Below are 10,996 nucleotides of genomic sequence, written 5' to 3' on the forward strand. Positions count from 1 at the left end.
GGGCCATTATTCTTTATTGATGACTAAAATTACCTAAATATTATGTATTATATTTGCCTTTAAGTCAAAATGATAGTATCTCAGTAGAAGAAAATGAGAAGAAGAGGGAAGAAGAGAAAAAAAAGAAAACAACTTTTACGTGGTTCGGTCTCCTAGAACTACATCCACGATTCAAAGGTTATTCAGTCGTGCCCATTATTTCTTTCGTCCAGTATTAAATGGAACTATTTACAAGATAACAACAAAATAAAAATTGATTCTCCAATTCTCTCTTGAATATGTCACCAACTTATCACCAAGATATTCTTTACCTTTAGTAACTCAAAATATGGGATATGGATAATAACCATATCATCCGTGTGTCGTATCAAATGTTATTTGAACAATCTCTCATGCGCTTCCCTTCCATGTGAATTTTGATAACCTGATAAATTTTAGGAGCAAAACTTTGTGAAGCCATAGTGCTCTAAGGGGGGATTAGGTAATTCTAAGTTGGAATCGAAATTGGAACTTGTCAATTCTAAAATCTTGAAGTCAGGAATGTGAGTACCTAGTAATGGAAAGTACCATGTTTTGTTAATTCTCTAGAGTTATGAGGATCTTAGAAAACCATGTTTGGTTTAAGCTGGGTTTTGAAACCAATAGATAAGCGAAATAACCAATTTTAATTATTCATTGAAGTTTTCATTAATGAAATACTAGCCGTATATGGCAGATCTAAAAAAACGGATGGCCTAGATCACATAGAAGGCAAACACGTTTAGATGAGTTGAGAACGTGTCCAAGTATTTCAATGTTATTTGTTATTTATACATCTAATTAGGTCAATTTGTGAGCCACCTAAAAAATTGTAAAAAATAATTTAAACAATATAATGATCAAAATATCATCCGGGACAATTAAGAGCATGTCTAAGTATTTCAATTTTTATTTTTTTATACATCATATTGAGCCAAAAGTTTGGGAACTTATGCTTGTCATAAAACTTGACAAACATATAAAATATATTTTTAAAATAATAGAATGACTCAAAAACGCCTGAAACTCCATATTATAGATATCCTAGATATCCTAAATGCTATCAATCCCAACCATCAGATCTTAATTAGATGGGCTAGAGTATCTCTAAGTATTTCAATAAGGAAAAGACAAAAACCTCTCTTTTTATAATTGTAATCGCAAATAACCATTATGTCCATGGAAAGCCCATGAACACTCGCCAAATTAAAAAAAAAGTGACTTTCACCTTTTTCCATTTCTCAAATTACAATTTTTTTTTTTTTTTTCTAATAATGCAATCATGTAAATGAAATTTGACATCTCTCTTCTAATATACTTGTGATGTCCAAGAGATGAGAGAGATGAGGGACATTAAGAGATAGAGAAAGGAGGGGGTTCATGGGTGAGGAAGAGGGAGAAAGATGATGAGCTGTGCTTGGGTTTGAATGATGAGGTCATTAGAAAATATGTAATTTGGAAAATGGAAAAGGGGGATATTAATTTAACATTATTTTCTTTTAATTCGAGGGGCATGAGCTTGTTATGGACTTGATGTTTTATTTGGGATTATAATAACAGAGAAGGGGTATATGCCTTTTTCTCTAATTCAATTTCGATTTATTTCATATGCATTGAATTGAGAAAAAAATTTAGACATCTATACATCTAAATATCACATGCCTTTGGAGATATTAGAAAATATTATGTCAAAAGCAAACAACCAAAATGCTCTTAAAATTTTGGAGGAATTTTGATCATTGTATTTTATTGGAATTTTTTAATATTTTATAGTATGTCAAAATATTGTATTTTATTGGAATTATATTATTTTATGAAACATTGTATTGGTCATTATATTTTATTAAATTATATATATATTTAGACATAATAGCCCAATAAACGAAAAATATGCATTTCCCATTTCTATTGTGGAAGTTCACATTTCTCATTTTTGAAGAATATGAATTTCATTTCACTATAATTGCTAAACTAGGAAATGACAATAGTTTTGTAGAAATTTCAACATTTAGTTACCAAATTTCTCGAGGCAAAACTCTTCCTCTATTTGTACTATCTTCTCTATGTTTACACAAATGAGAAAAGGAAAAACTATATGGGATTATATACTATAAGATTATTTACTATTGGTACAATGAGGTCACAATCATTATTAGCTATTAGATACAAAAACTGACATTATGAAATATCTCATGAGATGTTGGAAATAGTTGGGTGGAAAAGGGACGAAACAAGAATAAATTTCCTTCATATTTTGGGGCACATAGAAAAACTTTCTCAAGACAACATTTGCCCCCTCCACTATTGTTAATGATGTGCATAAGAGGAGCAATTTGCCCTCACAATCTAGAAAAACATAAGGCCTCTTTTGTTGTATTTCAAAGTTCTATGCACCTAAACCAGAAACCTATTGTAGAGCACCAAAGTATGTATCTTAGAGATAGTTCAAATTTAGTGAGAGACACAAAGAGAGAGAGAAGTAAAGAGAGAGAGGGTGCGAGAGATAAAAGGATAAGTGCAAAAGCTCTCTGGAAATTGTGTAAAGAATGGGTAAAACGAACCTATTATATAGAGCCATGAGTAGCTGGCATGTAATTGTTCAAGTGAATATTTACATACTGCTTCATAGCACAATGTGACTGTTGGGTTGTCAAAAACCACCATCAATAACTATCAACGAGAGCAATTTCATGTGCCTTATGTCTTTAATTGTGTGAAGTATAAATGCGCTATCAAGCACCATTGCATTTGAACTAGAATCCTATTGTAGAGCACCAGAGTACGTATCTTAGAGAGAAAGTTCAAAGTTAGAGAGAGATTGAGAGAGAAACAAGTAGAGAGAGATGCATGAGTGCAAATGCTCAGTAAAAATTGTGTAAATTATATAGAACTCTATGAGTGGTAGGCAAGTGACTGTTCACTTCGACATAAACAATTCATTTGCCTTATTAGGTTTCCAACAACTACCATCAATCGCTATCAACTGTTGGATGCAAGCAAGCAGTTTCAGGTGTCTTATGTCTTCAATGGTACGAAGTGCAAAGTGTATTATCAAGCAACCTTGCACACTTGTATGGGCGCTTTGCGTATTCCACACAAACACACTCACACTTTTGTTCTAAGAATAGACGGTATGAAACTGTCCATCTATATAAACTACTCAATCCTCACTGTTTTGTCCAATGTGGGACTAGAACCACGCCTTTCTCTCTCAATTTACCTAAAACATAGTGAAAGTACACAAAACATAATGTTATTTTGAAATACAATCAAGTATTTTTTAAAACTCTAACATAATATTCAAAAAAATTTATTTTGGATTTTGTGTTCAATCAATGACATATCCCCAGTCATATCTCCTTTCACATCTAATTGTCAATAAAAATTATAACCTCCTTATATCAAAAGTAAACAATCTTATGTACTTCCAAACTATAGTATGCCTGTTGTGTCGATAATGCCAGGTATATATGCCAACCACCCACCCGCCGTTCTCATGAATGAACAATGGAGATGAGTCATAGTTCATGTGCATCGCAAAATAATTACTTGTCAGGAATGTCTACAAAGAGACTATTTATCTTTTGTACATGGATGTCACAATCATTCTTGTCTCTTAAATTTCAAAATGGGTGGTTGTAAGAGTGTCATTCAATAGACATAAAACTCCAAAAAAAAGGTTCAATTTGTATAGAGCCAATGCTCTAAACAATCAAACTAGAGCCCACTTCAAATAGCGTCGATAAATATGCTTTCAATATTAGAAATCTTTGGGGTAACCTTAAAATATATATTTCAACTTTAATTATAGAATTTAAAACTTTAAAAATAGTGTAAATCAAGTAGATCTATGAAAACTTAAAAATCTTGAAAATTGACGGTCCAAAAATATGCTACAAGATGCACTATTTCCAAAACTTGAAATTCATTTTTTCTCTTTTCCTTGCATTTTGATGTCAAGATGATCAATTTGAGGATGATATTTGGGCACCAAAACGACATCTTCTAGTGAAATTTTTGAGATGGGCTCTAATTTGATCGTTTAGAGCCTCGGCTCTATATAAATTTTTCCCTCCAAAAAAAATTCTCATACGTGATTCACCCCAAGCCATCTAATTTGACATCTAATGGGCAAGAACATTTGTGACCTCCATGTGCAAAAGATAAATTGTCTCTAGATCGTCCATTTTGTCCTAAAATATAAGTATTTATAGATCCGCAAGATTTATACCAATTTTTTTAGTTTCAATTTTATTGTTGGTGTTGAAAATTAATTTTAAAGCTATCTTGGAGATTTTCTTTACCGAAAATGCTTTCCAACTACGGATTTGAGGTGAAGCTTTATTTTGTCTTCATAAAACCTAAGATTTATAGAAACCTCATCCTTGAAACATTCCAAAACACAGTTATCTTTTGCCATGGTGTTGGGTTGTAGCATACTCCAATGGGAGCATGCCATATTGTTGTGCCCTCCTGTAAATGGCCTACATACCCCTATGAACTTTTGGGATCCTCGAAGGATCATTTGGATATCTGGAAATACATTATCTTAGAAAATCTATTTTCTGTGAAATATACTTTTTGAAAAAAAGTATTTTGGTAAAATTGATTTCTACTGTTTGGGTGGTACATGGATGTGTAACATTCTCATAGCTTTTTTTATTATTTATTATAATATCAAATTTTTGTTAAATTTGAAATAGTGTCTCTCCAAAAATGTTAAGATAGTTTCTCTCTCTATAAATTGTCAAGTAGTTTTGATCTCTATAATTTGATTAGATTCTCTCTAAAAAAATTTAAGATATTTTCTCTCACTAAGATTTAAAATTCAGGATAGTTGCTCTCTCTACAAATTTTCAGGTATTTTTTTATCTAAAACTTGAAATTTGAGATAGTTTCTCTCTCTAAAACTCAATACTGTCAAATTCGCTTGAGGCCTTCTTCAATTTGATGAGAAAAATGAAGCAATAATGTGCTTCAGCTGATTCAGGGGAAGACTTCAAATTTTGGTTGAATTTAATACAAATAAATTAGATATTTACAAATATAAATATATTAAAAAAATTAAAAAATAAAATAAAAAATAAAAATAAAATAAAATATTTTATATAATATTTCTTTGCTTAGGCTAAAGAGGCTGAAGTTTTGGCCGAATCTGCCTGAAGGAGATCCAAATCTGACGAAAGTGGCAGCACAAATATATAAAACTAATGAAAAAATAAAATAAAAAATTTCAAAAATAAAAAATACTTTTATATAGATATTTCTTTGCTTGGTGCCACTTCAATCATATTCGGGTTTGCTTCAAGCAGATTCGACTAAAGCTTCGCCCCAAGCAAATAAATATCTATATGAAAGTATTTTTTATTTTTTATTATTTTTGAAACTTATATTTATTTTTCATTATTTTTATGTGTTGGTGCTACCACTTCGGTCACATTCGAGTCATTTTGATTAGATTCAGGTCTGCTTCGGGTAGATTCAGCCGAAGCTTAGGCCCAAGCAAAGAAACACTATATATATAAATATAAATATAAATATATAAATATATATATATATATATATATATATATACATTAAATTAAAAAAATCCAAAGTCTTTTCCTGAATCGGCCGAAGCACCGAATTGCTTCATTTTTCTTACCAAACCGAAGAAAACCCCGAAGCAAATCTAACAACATTGAGTATAATATATCACCACGATCATCATCATCTAAGTTTATCCCAATTGGAGTCAGCTAATTGTAATAATGTAATATCTTTTATCGCTATTAATCTAGTATTATGATATTAAAAATGTAATAATAAATCTAAACATTTTAATAGTAATATAATATAACATAATATCAATATATTAATATAATAATATAATATTATAATAACTATATATTTAAATGATAATTATTCCAATAATAATTATTTTAAATAATAGTATTAATAATAACAGTAGTAGTAATAATAACAATAATAATAACATTAGAGTTTGTGCGTTTAACTTTTGATTTTCAGAAAATGTCAATTCCACTTATTTGTGTGGATATGACATTTCTTGAAAATTGGCTTAAAATGAGGATACATGACTCCCCACATGAATGTCAATTTTGTCTTCAGATGAACCAAACAGGTCAGTATGGGCTGTTTCCATGGAACTACGACTCCAACATTGGAGGGTCTTTGTTTAATATTAGGATGTTATCGTTCTCGGAGTTATCGTTCTCGGACCTTTGCGGATTGTAGATGAATCTTTTTTCTTCTTCTGGAGGTGGTTACTAGGTGAGGAGGTTACATCATTGAAATTTGGGATCCTAAAAATACTCATAGCCACGATTTTAATGGGGGGATTGTAGAAGAATCTTATTTCTTCTTCTGGAGGTGGTTATAGGTGAGGAGGTTACATCCTTGAAATTTGGGATCCTAAGAATACTCCTAGCCACGATTTTAATGGGGAAGTGAATGCATGATATGTTCCTAGATGAGCACATATTTTTTTGGGTATGCTCGACAACAGGACCTAGAAACCCCTGTCTATTTAGAAATCCTTGATCTTGGAAGTGTTGGATATGGTGATTATCCAAAAGCACCCACATAATAAAATTCCATATTATGTGGGATTGATATTGATAAGTTTCCTAAAAGAAACTTAAATCCTATATACAATGAAAGTTACATCACAAATTTTGGGGCAGCGAGTTACATCGCTAACCCTCGACTTGCCATTGATAAAACCGAATCGAATAAACCGTTTTAGATGCGCTCTCCCAATCGGCACGACCCACCGATCTCATCTCTATTCCACAGCTAAACCATTATCCAAGAAGAGACTATCTCCATTCCATGAAGATTTTGGGTGGTTTCTCTTTTAGAGAGAGAGTCACAGTTGCTCTTAAGGTTCTCCACCTGGATAATAGTTTAGCTGTCGAATGGAGATGGTCTATTCCTGAGCAGTGGTTTAGCTATGGAATAGAAATGAAAGAACGGTAGATCATGCCTATCAAGAGAGTAGGTCTAAAAGGGTTTACTCGACTTGGTTTTGTCGAGGGCGAGTCGAGGTTTAGAGATGTAACTCTCTGCGCCAAAATCTGTGATGTAACTTTCATTGGATATAGTGGATTTCAATTTGTCATGCCCGTGGATGTAGCCCTCTTGGTTGAACCATGTAAATCTTTGTGTTTTTATGGCGTGTGTGTTTCATGTTTATTTCTCATATTATGCCTTATGCTCTATCCTATTTTGTTTCTAGATGGTTCTTAAATCCTAAGAGGAAGCTTGGGTTTTGAGAGACCTAAAATTAGCAAATCCCATATTTGATAACATTCGAAATCCTTGGGATTGCAATATCCCTTTTTTTATTGGACCTAAGATTCTAGAAACTAGAGAATTTACATATTAATCAGTTTTAACCTTTCAATGAAATTATCATCAATGAGAGGTTGATATTTATTCAACCAAACAAACTTAAAATTATAGTTCCCGAAATGGATTGTTCAACTCAAAAAAGAAAATGGTTAAGTTTTCAACTATATTGTCTTTGAATTATTCATTTTCTTCATTGGTAAATTTGATTTTTATTAAATTTGATTTATATTTTGCCATAGCTCATCCATAATAGTGTAAGCTCTTGTAAACATTGGGACATGGTTAACTAATTTTTTCCATCTCTCATGTAATGCTTTTTCATTTTCCTCCTTCTCGTTGCAAAATTTGTTCGAATGACTAAAAACCATGTTCTCCTCTATCGTTCCCCATGATCAAGATAAGATATGGAATTTATTATTTTTTTCAACTACAAATGCGCTAATTATATTCCAAAACATTGAGCTCAAAACTTTCGTGTTTTGAAGCCTTAGGTTTTTGATAAATGTTTAAGGCTTATTTTGCTAAAATTATTGTCAACATTGTGGATCATATTTTCTCCAAGATCTTCAAAATAAAAACCATTAACAACACGAGCTCAGGGGCCCCACATTTTTTAATCTCTTGCTTGCAACAAATACTTTTGAACTCTATAATTTTGTAATGGATGGGGTTTCTATAAATCAGCAGACTCATATGTATACGTGCGGCCTCTCTCTAAAATTCATCTTAAAAATATACTTTTGATCTAAAATTTTAGGGATTCATCATCTAAGTCAAGGCAATCATTAATATAAAAAATAAAAATAAAAAATTGAACTTTAAAATAGGCTTTTTTTGGGAATGTTTTTGATCGGTCCATATTTGATTTGACCTTGTATGTTTTACATAACGTCCATCTTTGGATGGACGTTGAAGACTGAGCGGGCTCTTGCATCCCATGACTCGTGGAATAATTTTCCTCTTGTAATTAGCATTTTTGGTTGAGTTGTTGCGTCATAAAGAGCCTTCCAAGATGCTACTACTAGACTTCAAAGGGAAAAAACATTACGGAAAATGGCAGATCCATTTCCCCAAGAGCAAGTTTTTAATATATATATATATATATATATATATATATATATATATATATATATATATATATATATATATATATATATGGGAAAAGAGGAGGAAGGCGACGTCGCGTATTGGGTAACGGTGCGCGAACAGCAGTGGTAGTTTGGTTGGGGAAAATTGGATGATTCACATGGAACTCCCAAAATTTAAGGCCCCCATTTCACACCCTATTCCGTCAAAACCTTACAACCCCCGATACCCATTTCAGCTCCATCACACCCTCTCTCTCTCTCTCTCTCTCTCTCTCTCTCTCTTCACCAGACCTCTCTCTCCACCACTCTCTTCCTTCACCTTTTGTATGCTTTTTTCTCTATTTGCAGCACATATCAATTTCACGGAGCTCCCCATTTTCAATTGAAAAACACATTTAATGACTGACACTTGGGTGGTGCCTCACAACACACGTCCTCTCTCTCTACATTGGGGTCCACTCTCTCTACATTGGATCCTCTCCCTGTTTCTCTCTCTCTCTCTCACCATCCACCTCCTCTCTCTCTCTCTCATATCTAAACCAAGAAAAAACCCTCTCATATCCACTCTCGTTTTCTCTCCCCCCATCATCTCCTCTCTCCCTCGCCCCACCTTATTAAACCAGAGAAAACCACTCTCGTTCTTTCCCTCACTCTGCCTCTCCCTCTAACTGCCCCAACTCTACTCAAGCAAAGCCACCACCTGAGCTACATCAAAGCCACTGCCTTCACCATTTATAAGTACATCTCTCTGTCTTTTTTAGGTCGCTCTCTCTCTCTCAATTCTTTGTTACATTTGCTTCCAAATTTTGTTGTTGTTTATGATTTGTATCTCTTGCTACAGTTAGAAGAACACAACATACACAAAGGAGGATGGATATTTTTACGGGAAAAAATACAGTTTGCCAAACACAGCTTGATGATCCATATTAACAAAACTGGATTTTTTATTATATATATAGAGTTGCAAGTTGCAACTTTGTTCAAATTCACAAGTGGGAAAGAGCATCCCATCCTCTCACGAAAGAAATCGATTTTTTATTGTATCTATTAAGTGCATTTTTTAATAGAGAAAGAGAGATGTGTGCTGTTGTAAGTAGAGTGAGAGATGTGTGTTGTTGTGAATAGAGAAAGAGAGGTGCGCTGCTGCAAATGGAGAGAGAGGCGTACAAAAGGCGAAGGAAGAGAGAGTGGTGGAGAGAGAGGTCTCGTGAAGAGAGAGAGGGTGTGATGGAGCTGAAATGGGTATCGGGTTGCAGGGTTTTGATTTGGGTTTTGACGAAATAGAGTGCGAAATGGGGGCCTTAAATTTTGAGAGTTCAATATGGACCGTCCAATTTTCCCCAACAAACCACCACTGCTGTTCGCACACCGTTACCCAATACGCAACGTCGCGTTCCTCATCTTTTCCCTATATATATATATATAATCAAGGACTTAGCACCCCACAAGCTAAGAATCAAAGGTTTTGCTTAAAACCAGATGCGTAAAGTGTTAAATTTTCCTCTTGCCGTAATGTCACTTTTGCAATGCCGAAACTAAAAGGAGTGGGCTCAAAGCTAGGTAGTCAAGGTAGCAGGGCACCACAATGTAATGTATCAAGTTTTATTTGGGGCACCACAATATAATATATTGAGTTCCATTCTTACCATCAGTGGGGACCCTTTCTCAACTGAACTATCCAAGAAAAAAAAAAAAAAGGCAAAACCAAATATCCACTTAATAGTACTATGATGGATAACCTTTTATGAAAATAACAAAAAGCTCAATTCAAGCCATAAGTTCTTCATGTATCATTGATAGTTAATCCCTCCCTCTCTCATCCACCTAATGAGCATTTGCATCATACAATACAATGAGCACCAAAATGTTGGACATGGTGATATCCAAAATCTCCTCCATAAGAAAATCCCATGTTATATGTGATTGATATTGATATTGATATTGGTAAGTTTTCTTGAGTTAATTCGGATAAATTCGGATAGCCCTTGAAGTCTAACTAGATTATGACCAATGGTTGTATCTTAAGTTCGAAATGTATGTGATAGTTATGGAATTTTTATCTGGTGCGGAATTCATAACCTTATATATATGGAATGAGAAAGAAAAGAATACATATGCCCTATATGAATAAGGTGTCTTCCTATAAATAGAGGTAGGGGTCCCCTACATTAAGAGGCAATGCCTTCATCTAGAAAGAAATAAGCTTTCAATATAGAAAAATATCGCAATGCTACTTCGTACAAAGTAAGGGGTTGGTTTTTTGTATAGAAGCAATTCCCCTTATGATTTTCGGTGCTTTTCCCTTTGAGTTACAGATTGTCTCGATCACTCTCAAGGTTATCTTCTTGGACAACGTTTTAGCTATGAAATAGAGATGGTAGATGGACAAGCGATGTTGATGGGGAGAGCGAGTCTAAAAGGGTTACTTAACTGGATTTAATTGGGCCTCATACATTGGAATTGACCATTTTCTTATATTGTCACTTGAGGATGATAAATCCACCTCATTAACTAAGTCAATATGGAGAGGTTCA

General features: G+C 33.4%; 1 long non-coding RNA gene across 1 annotated transcript; it reads left to right on the top strand.

The window, feature by feature from the left end:
• Positions 1-8,716: 8,716 nt before the first annotated feature.
• LOC148780151 (uncharacterized) lies at positions 8,717-10,113 on the top strand. The gene is made up of 2 exons (XR_016042554.1): positions 8,717-9,200; positions 9,304-10,113. It is a non-coding gene; the product is annotated as an uncharacterized LOC148780151 (long non-coding RNA).
• The last annotated feature ends 883 nt before the right edge of the window (positions 10,114-10,996 follow it).

This window comes from Amborella trichopoda, chromosome 10 (genome assembly GCF_054954075.1).
Source record: "Amborella trichopoda isolate Santa Cruz 75 chromosome 10, AtrichopodaSantaCruz75HAP2 v2.0, whole genome shotgun sequence".
Classification (NCBI taxonomy): domain Eukaryota; kingdom Viridiplantae; phylum Streptophyta; class Magnoliopsida; order Amborellales; family Amborellaceae; genus Amborella; species Amborella trichopoda.